This window comes from Pseudophryne corroboree, chromosome 5, assembly GCF_028390025.1.
Source record: "Pseudophryne corroboree isolate aPseCor3 chromosome 5, aPseCor3.hap2, whole genome shotgun sequence".
NCBI classification, from domain to species: domain Eukaryota; kingdom Metazoa; phylum Chordata; class Amphibia; order Anura; family Myobatrachidae; genus Pseudophryne; species Pseudophryne corroboree.
The window spans coordinates 436,451,486-436,468,097 of NC_086448.1; the positions used below are offsets into that span (position 1 = coordinate 436,451,486).

The 16,612-nt window shown below is 47.5% G+C and overlaps 1 pseudogene; it reads left to right on the plus strand.

The window, feature by feature from the left end:
* The first annotated feature begins 8,054 nt into the window (after window positions 1–8,054).
* On the plus strand, window positions 8,055–8,822 carry LOC134929110 (spindlin-Z-like; annotated as a pseudogene).
* The last annotated feature ends 7,790 nt before the right edge of the window (window positions 8,823–16,612 follow it).

Genomic DNA, 16,612 nt, shown 5'->3' on the forward strand with positions numbered 1-16,612 from the left:
GCGATTATGTCGGCATGGGTTTATAGCGCTGTGGCAGCGTGGACAGGTACCTTATCAGCAGAGATTGAGACCCTAGTATGCATATAAATATTTTAAGATGCTGTCTTAAGTGATAGATCTATAATTATAAAGCATGCCCAAAGGGACATGAGTATACTTGGTCCTAGAGACAAAATCTATGTCGATTTCTGCTTGACGTGTCCTGTAGAATATACATTGGACAGATGATGCCGACTTAAGAGGCATATGGAAGGCTGAGGATTGTGTGGAGAAAGGTTCTCGGGCCTGGTCTCCACAGCTATAGCTGGTAATTCTGATATTTTGCCTTATATTCCTGCACAGCCTAGGAAAGCACGACATTATTAAATGCAGCTTTTCGAATAAAGAAACAAGAAAGTCTGAGGTGCGTCCTTTCTTGTCAGAGCCGGGGGCAGAGGAAAGAAGCTGTACAACACAGCTAGTCCCCAGGAACAGAAGTCCTCCCCGGCCTCTACAAAAATCCACCGCATGTCGCTGGGGCTCCACAGGCGGAGCTAGGCCCGGTGGGGTCACGCCTTCGTAAGTTCAGCCACAAGTGGGTTCACTCCCTGTTAGATCCCTGGGCAATAGAAATTGTATCGCAGGGATACAGGCTGGACTGTGAGAAGATGCCCCCTCACCGAGGACCCGGCGGGCTTCCCCCCAAGAGAGGGAGCCAGTGTTAACTGCAATTCGTAAATTGTATCTTCAACAGGTGGTGGTCAAGGGTCCCCTCCTTCAACAAGAGGGTGTTATTATTCGACCATGTTATAATCCCGAAACCAGATGGTTCGGTTAGACCCATATTGTATTAAAATCCCTGAACATATACCTGAAAAGGTTCAGGTTCAAGATGGAATCGCTAAGAGCGGTCATTGCAAGCCTGAAATGAATCGGGACATAAGGGATGCATACCTTCGTGTCCCCATTTATCCACCTCATCAGGCGTACCTCAGAATTGCGGTATGGGATTGTCATTACCAATTTCACCAAGGTAATGGCGGATATGATGGTGCTCCTGCGGAAGCAAGGTGTCACTATTATCACATACTTGGATGATCTCCTCATAAAAGCGAGATCAAGAGAGCAGTTGCTGGACAGCGTATCACCTTCTCTGGAAGTGAAACGGCAACACGACTGGATTCTATATATTCCTAAGTCGCAGTTGGTTTCTACAGCTCATCTGCCTCGCCTAGGCATGATCCTAGACACAGATCAGAAGAGGGTTTATCTCCCGATAGAGAGAGCTCAGGAGCTCATGACACTGGTCAGGAATCCATTGAAAACCAAAACAGGTGTCAGTGCATCACTGCACTCGAGTCCTGGGAAGGATGATGGCATCATACGAGGCCATCCCCTTCGGCTGGTTCCATGCAAGGACAATGGAACTTACTGGACAAGTGGTCCGGATCACATCTTCAGATGCATCGGTTAATCACCCTATCCCCCAGGGCCAGGGTGTCTCTCCTGTGGTGGCTGCGGAGTGCTCACCTTCTCGAGGGCCGCAGATTCGGCATTCAGGACTGGGTCCTGGTGACCAGGGCCGGCTCCAGGCCTACTAGCACCCTGAGCGAGAAAATGTAAAAGCGCCCCCACCCCCCCCCCCCCATGCGAGCGCCAAAGGTGCGCGCGCTCCCGGAAAAGTGTGTGTGGCCTCTGGAAAAGTGGGCGTGGACTCGTAACTTCATATCATCAAACTGTAAAAATATTTTCACACAATTAGCATCCTTACACATAGCCACAGTAGTGTTCCTTACACACAATGTCTCCAGTATAGTGCCAGATACACATAATGTGCAGTGCCAGATAGACATGACATGCCTCCCAGCAGTGCCAGATAGACATGACATGCCTCCCAGCAGTGCCAGCTACACATGACATGCCCCGCAGCAGTGCCAGCTACACATGACATGCCCCGCAGCAGTGCCAGCTACACATGACATGCCCCCCAGCAGTGCCAGCTACACAGGATAGTGTTCACTTTTTAGGGCATGGTGCTGATCACAGGGAGGGCACATTTTTAAGTTAGGAGGGCAAAATGATGTACATACTGCTTGTTGTTCCAACACCTATATGCCAAAGCATGGACAGTGCGCGCCGAAGGCGCGCAGCAAAAATTAAGGGGAGTTACTTTGTGGGGAAGGTATGTGGCCACATAATAGTGGCAATTTGCATTACACCACACAGTAGTGCAGCTAATACACACTGCACCAGGTAGAACCTCCTATACACTTTGCGCCAGGCACAGCACTGAGACACATTGCGTAGCCACAGACGCCTAGCGGGAACACTACATGACATGCCCCCCAGCAGTGCCAGCTACACGTGACATGCCCCCCAGCAGTGCCAGCTACACGCGACATGCCCCACAGCAGTGCCAGCTACATAAATGGCCACACAGTGCCAGATATGCACCCACAGTTCAGATACATAAATGCCCCCAAAGTGCCAGATACATAAGTGCCTACACAGTGCAGATATGCCCCCCGCAGTGCCAGATACATGATGCCCCCGCAGTGCCAGATACATAAGTGCCCACACAATGCCAGATATAAAAATGCCCACACAGTGCCAGATATGCCCCCACAGGGCCAGATACATAATGCCCCCACAGTGCAGATATGCCCCCACAGTGCCAGATACATAATGCCCCCACAGTGCAGATATGCCCCCACAGTGCAAGAAATATAATGCCCCCACAGTGCAGATATGCCCCCACAGTGCCAGATATATAATGCCCCCACAGTGCCAGATACATAATGCCCCCACAGTGCAGATATGCCCCCACAGTGCCAGATATATAATGCCCCCACAGTGCAGATATGCCCCCACAGTGCCAGATACATAATGCCCCCACAGTGCAGATATGCCCCCACAGTGCAAGAAACATAATGCCCCCACAGTGCAGATATTCCCCCACAGTGCCAGATATATAATGCCCCCACAGTGCCAGATACATAATGCCCCCACAGTGCAGATATGCCCCCACAGTGCCAGATACATAATGCCCCCACAGTGCAGATATGCCCCCACAGTGCAAGAAACATAATGCCCCCACAGTGCAGATATGCCCCCACAGTGCCAGATATATAATGCCCCCACAGTGCCAGATACATAATGCCCCCACAGTGCAGATATGCCCCCACAGTGCCAGATACATAATGCCCCCGCAGTGCCAGATACATAAGTGCCCACACAGTGCCAGATATAAAAATGCCCACACAGTGCCAGATATGTCCCCACTGTGCCATATATAAAAATGCCCGCACAGTGCCAGATATGCCCCCACAGGGCCAGATACATAAATGCCCCCACAGTGCAGATATGCCCCCACAGTGCCAGATACATAATGCCCCCACAGTGCAAGAAACATAATGCCCCCACAGTGCAGATATGCCCCCACAGTGCCAGATATATAATGCCCCCACAGTGCCAGATACATAATGCCCCCACAGTGCAGATATGCCCCCACAGTGCCTGATACATAATGCCCCCACAGTGCAGATATGCCCCCACAGTGCCAGATATATAATGCCCCCACAGTGCCAGATACATAATGCCCCCACAGTGCAGATATGCCCCCACAGTGCCAGATACATAATGCCCCCACAGTGCAGATATGCCCCCACAGTGCCAGATATATAATGCCCCCACAGTGCAGATATGCCCCCACAGTGCCTGATATATAATGCCCCCACAGTGCAGATATGCCCCCACAGTGCCAGATACATAATGCCCCCACAGTGCAGATATGCCCCCACAGTGCCAGATACATAATGCCCCCACAGTGCAGATATGCCCCCACAGTGCAAGAAACATAATGCCCCCACAGTGCAGCTATGCCCCCACAGTGCGTGCCAGATATATAATGCCCCCACAGTGCAGATTTTAACTTACATGGCATTGTCACTGCAGACTGCGGTGCTGGGAGCCGGGAGGGGGAGTACTGCTGTGGGCGCAGGCAGGCGAGCAGGCGGGCGGCTGGACGGATGAACGATTCCGTCTGCGCTGCGCGGCGCCGGCGTCTAACGTCAGACGCCGGCGCTGCGCACACACACACAGTTTGAAGGCTGGCTCCAGGCAGGAATATGGCGGCCGCAGCGTGCGGCGCCCTATAAGAGTGGCGCCCCGTGCGGCCGCTCCAGTCGAACATGCCTGGAGCCGGCCCTGCTGGTGACCATGGATGCAAGCCTCCGAGGGTGGGAGGCAGTTACACAGGGAAGAAAATTCCAAGGTTTGTGGTCAAGCCAACAGACTTGCCTTCACATCAATATCCTGGAAATAAGGGCAACGCCCTAAGTCAAGTGGAGTTCCTGCTTCGCGACCAACCGGTTCTGATCCAGTCATACCGCAGGGGCTCATGTAAACCACCAGGGCGGCACAAGGAGCAGGGTGGCGAGGGTAGAAGCCAATTCTTCGCTGGGCGGAGAATCAAGTAAGCGCACTGTCAGCAGTGTTCATTCCGGGAGTGGACACAACCTCCACCCGGGAAAGTGGTGACTTCATCAGGAAGTCTTCACGCAGTTTTGCAAATTGATGGAAACTGCCTCAGGTGGACTACATGGCGTCCCACCTCAATAAAAAAATAAAAAAGGTTTTACGCTGGGTCAAGGGACTCTCAGGCGATAGCTGTGGTTGCACTAGTAACACCGTGGGTGTTCCAGTCGGTCTATATATTCCCTCCTCTTCCTCTCAGACCCAAGGGCTGAGAATTGTAATAAACGGAGAAGTGTGAACAATGAGGGTAATTCCAAGTTGATCGCAGCAGGATTTTTGTTAGCAATTGGGCAAAACCATGTGCACTGCAGGGGAGGCAGATATAACATGTGCAGAGAGAGTTAGATTTGGGTGTGGTGAGTTCAATCTGCAATCTAAATTGCAGTGTAAAAATAAAGCAGCCAGTATTTACCCTGCACAGAAACAATTTAACACACCCAAATCTAACTCTTTCTGCACATGTTATATCTGCCTCCCCTGCAGTGCACATGGTTTTGCCCAATTGCTATCAAAAATCCTGCTGCGATCAACTTGGAATTACCCCCAATATTCTTTGCTCCGGATTGGCCAAGAAGGACTCGGTACCCGGAACTGCAAGAAATGCTCTCAGAGGACCCATGGCCTCTGCCTCTCAGTCAGGACATGTTGCAACAGGGACCCTGTCTGATCCAAGACTTACCGCGGCTGCGTTGGACGGCATGGCGGTTGAACGCCGGATCCTAACGGAAAACGGCATTCCGGATGCAGTTATTCCTATGCTGATAAAGGCTAGGAAATACGTGACAGCAAGACTTTTTCACTGTATATGGCGAAAATAGGTTGCTTGGTGTGTGGCCGGGAAGGCCCTACAGAGGAATTCGAGGGGGGTCGATTCCTGCACTTCCTACAGTCAGGAGTGACTATGGGCCTAAGATTAGGATCCATAAAGGCCAAGATTTCGGCCCTACCCCTTTTTCTCTCAAAAAGAACTGGCTTCACTGCCTGAAGTTCGGACGTTGTTACAGGGGTGCTGCATATTCAGCCCCTTTTGTGCCTCCAGTGGCACCTTGGGATCTTAACGTGTGTTGGATTCCTAAAATCCCACTGGTTTGAGCCACTTAAGACCGTGGAGCTAAAATATCTCACGTGGAAAGTGGTCATGCTTTTGGCCTTAGCTTGGACTAGGCGTGTGTCAGAATTGGCGGCTTTGTCATGTAAAAGCCCATATCTGATCTTCCATATGGAAAGGGCAGAATGGAGGACTCGTCCCCAATTTCTCCCTAAGGTGGTATCATCGTTTCATTTGAACCAACCTATTGTGGTGCCTGCAGCTACTGGGGACTTGGAGGATTCCAAGTTGCTGGACGTAGTCCGGGCCCTGAAACTTTATGTTTCCGGGATGGCTACAGTCAGAAAAACTGACTCGCTATTTATCCTGCATGCACCCAACAAGCTGGGTGCTCCTGCTTCAAAGCAGACTATTGCTCGCTGGATCTGTAGCACGATTCAGCTTGCACATTCTGCGGCTGGACTGCCGCATCCTAAATTAGTAAAAGCCCATTCCACGAGGAAGGTGGGCTCTTCTTGGGCGGCTGCCTGAGGGGTCTCGGCTTTACAACTTTGCCGAGCTGCTACTTGGTCGGGTTCAAACACTTTTGCAAAATTCTACAAGTTTAATACCCTGGCTGAGGAGGACCTTGAGTTTGCTCATTCGGTGCTGCAGAGTCATCCGCACTCTCCCGCCCATTTGGGAGCTTTGGTATAATCCCCATGGTCCTTACGGAGTACCCAGCATCCACTAGGACGTCAGAGAAAATAAGAATTTACTCACCGGTAATTCTATTTCTCGTAGTCCGTAGTGGATGCTGGGAGCCCGTCCCAAGTGCGGACTCTCTGCAATACATGTATATAGTTATTGCTTAACTAAAGGGTTATTGTATGAGCCATCTGTTGAGAGAGGCTCAGTTATTGTTCATACTGTTAACTGGGTATAGTTAACATGAGTTGTACGGTGTGATTGGTGTGGCTGGTATGAGTCTTACCCTGGATTCCAAATCCTTTCCTAGTAATGTCAGCTCTTCCGGGCACAGTTTCCCTAACTGAGGTCTGGAGGAGGGGCATAGAGGGAGGAGCCAGTGCACACCAGCTATAGTAACTAATCTTTCTTTTAAGAGTGCCCAGTCTCCTGCGGAGCCCGTCTATACCCCATGGTCCTTACGGAGTACCCAGCATCCACTACGGACTACGAGAAATAGAATTACCGGTGAGTAAATTCTTATTATTGGTCCAAATCACTGGAAGAAAATGACAAAATCACTGGAATTATTCGTTCTAATCAATGGTATTATTGGTCCAAATCACTGGAAGAAAATGACAAAATCACTGGAATTATTCGTTCTAATCAATGGTATTATTGGTCCAAATCACTGGAAGAAAATAACAAAATCACTGGAATTATTCGTTCTAATCAATGGTATTATTGGTCCAAATCACTGGAAGAAAATGACAAAATCACTGGAATTATTTGGCAAGATCACTGTTATTAATAATTATAAATCACTGATATTAATTGGTAAAATCTCGCTATCGCCTGCCTAGTGAAGTGGAATCTAGATGGGATTTTGTACCGGGGACACAATAACGTCATCAATTGTCTAAATCCCACTGCACTAACTGCGGAAAATGGGCTCACGTCTAACAGCGCACTGATTATACCTAAAACTGATTATACTGATCACTGATAATACTATGGAGAACTGACACTGAGCAGCGAGAACAGCACTGGACTATTGTACTGTAGTATACTGGTCACCACAAAGCAGCACTGACACTGAGCACAGATATTAAGCACTGATCAGGATACTAGAAGTTACACAGAGCTGCAAGATACAGCAATGGCTTACTGTACTGTACTACTATAATTATATACTGGTGATCCCCACAATGCAGCACGCTGAGCACAGATATTACCAGGTGCATCTCACACATCGCTCAGTACAGATTACAGGATGTATAATCACCAGGTGTATAACACACGTCGCACAGTGCAGTATACAGTATGCAGCTCTGGAGGGATCAGTATTTGGCAGAAAGGCGAGGCCTGGTCCTGGCAGCAGAGTGAGAGGCGGCCATATAGTAGCAGCCAGCTCCAAATCTGGCAGTGTGTGGAGAGGGAGGGGGTGAGGGAAGGGAATGAGCGCTGGAGTGTCTGAGCGGAGGGCTTGGAAGTTCAGGGGGAGTGAGGTGGGAGCTGCTCTTCCATAGCAGCACACAGTGGTGGTGACGGAGTCTGACAAAGGAGGGAGGAGGAGGATTGGGGCAACTGGCCGTAGGGGAGCACTGTGCCGCAGCCATCACCTGCAGAGGGAGTAGAGGGAAACACATCATATCTGCCCCAGATAAGTGACTTCTGATCAGAGCAATTGAGGGTCGGAATTTTTCTGAAAGGTGGAAAGGAAGGGGTTCTTTTTCATGTAGACTGGAAGGACTACAACAAACTTGGAGTGACTACACTTTTCACCATAGTTCGGCAGCCCTGCTGCCCTTTAATACACAGATGAATGAAGACTCCATTTGGAAAGGCGGATGCTCAGCGATCAAGAGCTGATGCAGCACATGCTGGTGTTTCTGCAAATATGATGAAGAAAAGAACATCTCATAAGAAACATCGAAGCAATATGGGACCAAGTAAACCAATCTCCCAGCCAAGGCGAAATATTGTAGGCTGTAGAATACAGCATGGGTGGAAAGAGGGCAGTGGGCCAATAACCCAGTGGAAAGGAACAGTTCTGGATCAAGTACCAGTGAATCCCTCCTCTATCTTATAAAGTATGATGGATTTGATTGTATCTATGGACTTGAGCTTCACAAGGATGAAAGGGTGTCTGCTCTTGAAGTTCTACCAGACAGAGTTGCCTCATCCCGAATCAGCGATGCCCATTTGGCTGACACAATGATTGGTAAAGCAGTGGACCATATGTTTGAAACAGAGGATGGTTCCAAGGATGAGTGGCGAGGGATGGTATTAGCACGAGCACCTATTATGAACACATGGTTTTCTATAACCTATAGAAGTCTTATATATGTATCAACTTTTAGATGACTATAAAGAAGGAGATCTTCGGATCATGCCAGACTCAAATGATTCCCCTCCAGCTGAAAGAGAACCAGGGGAGGTTGTGGACAGCCTGGTGGGCAAGCAAGTGGAATATGCCAAAGAAGATGGTTCAAAAAGGACTGGCATGGTTATTCATCAAGTTGAAGCTAAACCATCTGTGTACTTCATTAAGTTTGATGACGATTTCCATATTTATGTCTACGATTTGGTGAAGACATGCTAAATGGGATTCTGTACTTTTTTTTTTGTTTGCCAAACGTAATCTAATGTAAACATTTGTAGAAAGTCGCTGCTTTCTGATTACAGAAATGCTCAGATATTCTTGCGAATCCACAATCCCTTCCCAGAGGAAAAAGAAATTGAGAAACCGTTGTTTGAGAACGTTTGTTCTCTTTCCCTTACAAAGGAACAAACCACTTTCCAAGAAGACTAACGTTTTTGGGATTATGGAGACATAATGTTTTTGAATATAAATCCTAAAGCAGGTGGTGTATTAGAGCAAAAGAGTGCAGGAGACCAGCAATGCAGTTTCTGAAATATTATGACAAAATGTTACTGTATTTCATAAGCACTCATTCCTAACTCTGCTAAGTACTGTTTGGTATACTGTATCTGGCTTCCATGAGGTAGTTGTCCATTATTTCAGCTTCCATTGACCTTTTTGAAAGCGGTAGAAGTTATCGATTCTTTTTTTTAATTTTTATTTTCCCCTATTTTTAATTTTCTCCTGCATAGCCCAGTAAAATGTTGCAATGTTAAGTATTGACTTGTGCCTTCTGGGGGTCCACTTCTTCACCAAACCCAGCCAAATCTCATCTTAACCCTCTGTTCCATGTTCTCTATGTACCCCATCTGTGTCACCAATGTCTGTCTACCCCTCCCCTTTAGATTGTAAACTCTCATGAGCAGGGCCCTCTTCCCTCATGTGCTTATCCTTTGTCTTACTTTAATAATCTTCAACTGTACCACATCCAGCAGTCTTCTGCCACCTGATACTTATTCCAGTGTCATCTGCTGATGTAACTATGTGTATTTACCCTGTACTTGTCCTATACTGTCATCAACTGTAAGTTGCTGTTTTCCTGTTTGATTATTTATGTACTCTGTAATTGGGCACTGCGGAACCCTTGTGGCGCCATATAAACAAAGGATAATAATAATAATAATAATAATAATAATAATATAGGGTGTATAATCCCCAGGTGTATCTCACACATCACACAGTACAGTATATAGGGTGTATATTCCCCAGGTGTATCTCACACATCGCTCAGTACAGATTACAGGATGTATAATCACCAGGTGTATAACACACATCGCACAGTACAGTATATAGGGTGTATAATCCCCAGGTTTATCTCACACATCACACAGTACAGTATATAGGGTGTATAATCCCCAAGTGTATCTCACACATCGCACAGTACAGTATATAGGGTGTATAATCCCCAGGTGTATCTCACACATCACACAGTACAGTATAAAGGGTGTATAATCCCCAGGTGTATCTCACACATTGCACAGTACAGTATATAGGGTGTATAATCCCCAGGTGTATCTCACACATCGCACAGTACAGTATATAGGATGTATAGTCCCCAGGTGTATCTCACACATCACACAGTACAGTATATAGGGTGTATAATCCCCAGGTGTATCTCACGCATCACACAGTACAGTATATAGGGTGTATAACCCCAAGGTGTGTCTCACACATCGCTCAGTACAGTATACAGGGTGTATAATCACCAGGTGTATCACAAACGTTGCACAGTACAGTATACAGGGTGTATAATCCCCAGGTGTATCTCACACATCGCTCAGTACAGATTATAGGATGTATAAAATCACCAGGTGTATAACACACGTCAAACAGTATACATACTGGTCACAACAATGCAGCAGATATTGAGCACTGATCAGGATACTAGAAGGGACACAGAGCTGCAAGATACAGCAATGGCCTACTGTACTGTACTATATGTATACTGCTGGTCACCAAAATGCTGCACTGTCAAACTATATACTGCTCACAATAATGCAGCACAGAGATAGTATACTTGACACAGAGCTGCAAGATACAGCAATGGCCTACTGTACTGTACTACTATGATTATATACTGGTGGTCCCCAGTCCCCACAATGCAGCACACTGAGCACAGATATTTGCAGTACACTGAGCACAGATATGGAGCGTTTTCAGGCAGAGAACGTAGATATTTTCATCACACTGAGCACAGATATTTGCAGCACACTGAGCACAGATATTGCAGCACACTGCCCGTTCCCCAGACCTGAATCCAATTGAGCACATCTGGGATATCATGTCTCGCTCCATCCATTGCACCACAGACTGTCCAGGAGTTGGCGGATGCTTTAGTCCAGGTCTGGGAGGAGATCCCTCAGGAAACCATCCGCCACCTCATCAGGCGCATGCCCAGGCATTGTAGGGAGGTCATACAGGCACGTGGAGGCCACACATACTACTGCGCCTCATTTTGACTTGTTTTAAGGACATTACATCAAAGCTGGATCAGCCTGTAGTGTGTTTTTCCACTTTCATTTTGAGTGTGACTCCAAATCCAGACCTCCATGGGTTAATAAATTTGATTTCCATTGATGATTTTTGTGTGATTTTGTTGTCAGCACATTCAACTATGTAAAGAACAAAGTATTAAATAAGAATATTTCATTCATTCAGATCTAGGATGTGTTGTTTAAGTGTTCCCTTAATTTTTTTGAGCAGTGTATATATACTGTATATATATATATATATATATATTAGAGATGAGCGCCTGAAATTTTTCGGGTTTTGTGTTTTGGTTTTGGGTTCGGTTCCGCGGCCGTGTTTTGGGTTCGAACGCGTTTTGGCAAAACCTCACCGAATTATTTTTGTCGGATTCGGGTGTGTTTTGGATTCGGGTGTTTTTTTCAAAAAACCCTAAAAAACAGCTTAAATCATAGAATTTGGGGGTAATTTTGATCCCAAAGTATTATTAACCTCAAAAAACATAATTTACACTCATTTTCAGCCTATTCTGAACACATCACACCTCACAATATTATTTTTAGTCCTAAAATTTGCACCGAGGTCGCTGTGTGAGTAAGATAAGCGACCCTAGTGGCCGACACAAACACCGGGCCCATCTAGGAGTGGCACTGCAGTGTCACGCAGGATGTCCCTTCCAAAAAACCCTCCCCAAACAGCACATGACGCAAAGAAAAAAAGAGGCGCAATGAGGTAGCTGTGTGAGTAAGATTAGCGACCCTAGTGGCCGACACAAACACCGGGCCCATCTAGGAGTGGCACTGCAGTGTCACGCAGGATGTCCCTTCCAAAAAACCCTCCCCAAACAGCACATGACGCAAAGAAAAAAAGAGGCGCAATGAGGTAGCTGACTGTGTGAGAAAGATAAGCGACCCTAGTGGCCGACACAAACACCGGGCCCATCTAGGAGTGGCACTGCAGTGTCACGCAGGATGGCCCTTCCAAAAAACCCTCCCCAAACAGCACATGACGCAAAGAAAAAAAGAGGCGCAATGAGGTAGCTGACTGTGTGAGTAAGATTAGCGACCCTAGTGGCCGACACAAACACCGGGCCCATCTAGGAGTGGCACTGCAGTGTCACGCAGGATGTCCCTTCCAAAAAACCCTCCCCAATCAGCACATGATGCAAAGAAAAAGAAAAGAAAAAAGAGGTGCAAGATGGAATTATCCTTGGGCCCTCCCACCCACCCTTATGTTGTATAAACAAAACAGGACATGCACACTTTAACCAACCCATCATTTCAGTGACAGGGTCTGCCACACGACTGTGACTGATATGACGGGTTGGTTTGGACCCCCCCCAAAAAAGAAGCAATTAATCTCTCCTTGCACAAACTGGCTCTACAGAGGCAAGATGTCCACCTCATCTTCACCCTCCGATATATCACCGTGTACATCCCCCTCCTCACAGATTATCAATTCGTCCCCACTGGAATCCACCATCTCAGCTCCCTGTGTACTTTGTGGAGGCAATTGCTGCTGGTCAATGTCTCCGCGGAGGAATTGATTATAATTCATTTTAATGAACATCATCTTCTCCACATTTTCTGGATGTAACCTCGTACGCCGATTGCTGACAAGGTGAGCGGCGGCACTAAACACTCTTTCGGAGTACACACTTGTGGGAGGGCAACTTAGGTAGAATAAAGCCAGTTTGTGCAAGGGCCTCCAAATTGCCTCTTTTTCCTGCCAGTATAAGTACGGACTGTGTGACGTGCCTACTTGGATGCGGTCACTCATATAATCCTCCACCATTCTATCAATGTTGAGAGAATCATATGCAGTGACAGTAGACGACATGTCCGTAATCGTTGTCAGGTCCTTCAGTCCGGACCAGATGTCAGCATCAGCAGTCGCTCCAGACTGCCCTGCATCACCGCCAGCGGGTGGGCTCGGAATTCTGAGCCTTTTCCTCGCACCCCCAGTTGCGGGAGAATGTGAAGGAGGAGATGTTGACAGGTCGCGTTCCGCTTGACTTGACAATTTTGTCACCAGCAGGTCTTTCAACCCCAGCAGACCTGTGTCTGCCGGAAAGAGAGATCCAAGGTAGGCTTTAAATCTAGGATCGAGCACGGTGGCCAAAATGTAGTGCTCTGATTTCAACAGATTGACCACCCGTGAATCCTTGTTAAGCGAATTAAGGGCTGCATCCACAAGTCCCACATGCCTAGCGGAATCGCTCCGTGTTAGCTCCTTCTTCAATGCCTCCAGCTTCTTCTGCAAAAGCCTGATGAGGGGAATGACCTGACTCAGGCTGGCAGTGTCTGAACTGACTTCACGTGTGGCAAGTTCAAAGGGCATCAGAACCTTGCACAACGTTGAAATCATTCTCCACTGCACTTGAGACAGGTGCATTCCACCTACTATATCGTGCTCAATTGTATAGGCTTGAATGGCCTTTTGCTGCTCCTCCAACCTCTGAAGCATATAGAGGGTTGAATTCCACCTCGTTACCACTTCTTGCTTCAGATGATGGCAGGGCAGGTTCAGTAGTTTTTGGTGGTGCTCCAGTTTTCTGTACGTGGTGCCTGTACGCCGAAAGTGTCCCGCAATTCTTCTGGCCACCGACAGCATCTCTTGCACGCCCCTGTCGTTTTTTAAAAAATTCTGCACCACCAAATTCAAGGTATGTGCAAAACATGGGACGTGCTGGAATTGGCCCAGATTTAATGCACACACAATATTGCTGGCGTTGTCCGATGCCACAAATCCACAGGAGAGTCCAATTGGGGTAAGCCATTCCGCGATGATCTTCCTCAGTTGCCGTAAGAGGTTTTCAGCTGTGTGCGTATTCTGGAAAGCGGTGATACAAAGCGTAGCCTGCCTAGGAAAGAGTTGGCGTTTGCGAGATGCTGCTACTGGTGCCGCCGCTGCTGTTCTTGCGGCGGGAGTCCATACATCTACCCAGTGGGCTGTCACAGTCATATAGTCCTGACCCTGCCCTGCTCCACTTGTCCACATGTCCGTGGTTAAGTGGACATTGGGTACAGCTGCATTTTTTAGGACACTGGTGACTCTTTTTCTGAGGTCTGTGTACATTTTCGGTATCGCCTGCCTAGAGAAATGGAACCTAGATGGTATTTGGTACCGGGGACACAGTACCTCCAACAAGTCTCTAGTTGGCTCTGCAGTAATGATGGATACCGGAACCACGTTTCTCACCACCCAGGATGCCAAGGCCTCAGTTATCCGCTTTGCAGTAGGATGACTGCTGTGATATTTCATCTTCCTCGCAAAGGACTGTTGAACAGTCAATTGCTTACTGGAAGTAGTACAAGTGGGCTTACGACTTCCCCTCTGGGATGACCATCGACTCCCAGCGGCAACAACAGCAGCGCCAGCAGCAGTAGGCGTTACACGCAAGGATGCATCGGAGGAATCCCAGGCAGGAGAGGACTCGTCAGACTTGCCAGTGACATGGCCTGCAGGACTATTGGCATTCCTGGGGAAGGAGGAAATTGACACTGAGGGAGTTGGTGGGGTGGTTTGCGTGAGCTTGGTTACAAGAGGAAGGGATTTACTGGTCAGTGGACTGCTTCCGCTGTCACCCAAAGTTTTTGAACTTGTCACTGACTTATTATGAATGCGCTGCAGGTGACGTATAAGGGAGGATGTTCCGAGGTGGTTAACGTCCTTACCCCTACTTATTACAGCTTGACAAAGGGAACACACGGCTTGACACCTGTTGTCCGCATTTCTGGTGAAATACCTCCACACCGAAGAGCTGATTTTTTTGGTATTTTCACCTGGCATGTCAACGGCCATATTCCTCCCACGGACAACAGGTGTCTCCCCGGGTGCCTGACTTAAACAAACCACCTCACCATCAGAATCCTCCTGGTCAATTTCCTCCCCAGCGCCAGCAACACCCATATCCTCCTCATCCTGGTGTACTTCAACACTGACATCTTCAATCTGACTATCAGGAACTGGACTGCGGGTGCTCCTTCCAGCACTTGCAGGGGGCGTGCAAATGGTGGAAGGCGCATGCTCTTCACCTCCAGTGTTGGGAAGGTCAGGCATCGCAACCGACACAATTGGACTCTCCTTGTGGATTTGGGATTTCGAAGAACGCACAGTTCTTTGCGGTGCTTTTGCCAGCTTGAGTCTTTTCAGTTTTCTAGCGAGAGGCTGAGTGCTTCCATCCTCATGTGAAGCTGAACCACTAGCCATGAACATAGGCCAGGGCCTCAGCCGTTCCTTGCCACTCCGTGTGGTAAATGGCATATTGGCAAGTTTACGCTTCTCCTCCGACAATTTTATTTTAGGTTTTGGAGTCCTTTTTTTTCTGATATTTGGTGTTTTGGATTTGACATGCTCTGTACTATGACATTGGGCATCGGCCTTGGCAGACGACGTTGCTGGCATTTCATCGTCTCGGCCATGACTAGTGGCAGCAGCTTCAGCACGAGGTGGAAGTGGATCTTGATCTTTCCCTAATTTTGGAACCTCAACTTTTTTGTTCTCCATATTTTATAGGCAGAACTAAAAGGCACCTCAGGTAAACAATGGAGATGGATGGATTGGATACTAGTATTGGATACCTGCCGACTGCCGACACAGAGGTAGCCACAGCCGTGAACTACCGCACTGTACACTGGTTGATAAAGAGATAGTAGTATACTCGTAACAACTAGTATGACACTATGACGGTATAAAGAATGAAAAAAAAACCACGGTTAGGTGGTATATATTATAATAATAATACAATTATGGATGGACGGACTGCCTGCCGACTGCCGACACAGAGGTAGCCACAGCCGTGAACTACCGCACTGTACACTGGTTGATAAAGAGATAGTAGTATACTCGTAACAACTAGTATGACACTATGACGACGGTATAAAGAAAGAAAAAAAAATACCACGGTTAGGTGGTATATATTGTAATACAATTATGGATGGACGGACTGCCTGCCGAGTTCCGACTGCCGACACAGAGGTAGCCACAGCCGTGAACTACCGCACTGTACTGTGTCTGCTGCTAATATAGACTGGTTGATAAAGAGATAGTATACAATACATACAACAATATACTACTATACTGGTGGTCAGGCACTGGTCACCACTAGTCACACTGGCAGTGGCACTCCTGCAGCAAAAGTGTGCACTGTTTAATTTTAAATTAATATAATATTATGTACTCCTGGGGGCTCCTGCTATAACAACCTGCAGTGCTCCCCAGTCTCCCCCACAATTATTATAAGCTTTGCCTTTTATACATTGATGTGCAGCACACTGGGCTGAGCTGAGTGCACACAGACTGAGTCACACTGTGTGACTGGCTGCTGCTGTGTATCGTTTTTTTTCAGGCAGAGAACGGATATAGCAGAGAACGGATATATATTAAAATAAATAAAAGTTAACTAACAACAACTGCACTGGTCACTGTGGTAAACTCTGTCTGACTCTGCACAATCTCTCTCTCTCTTCTAATCTAATTTCTAATGGAGA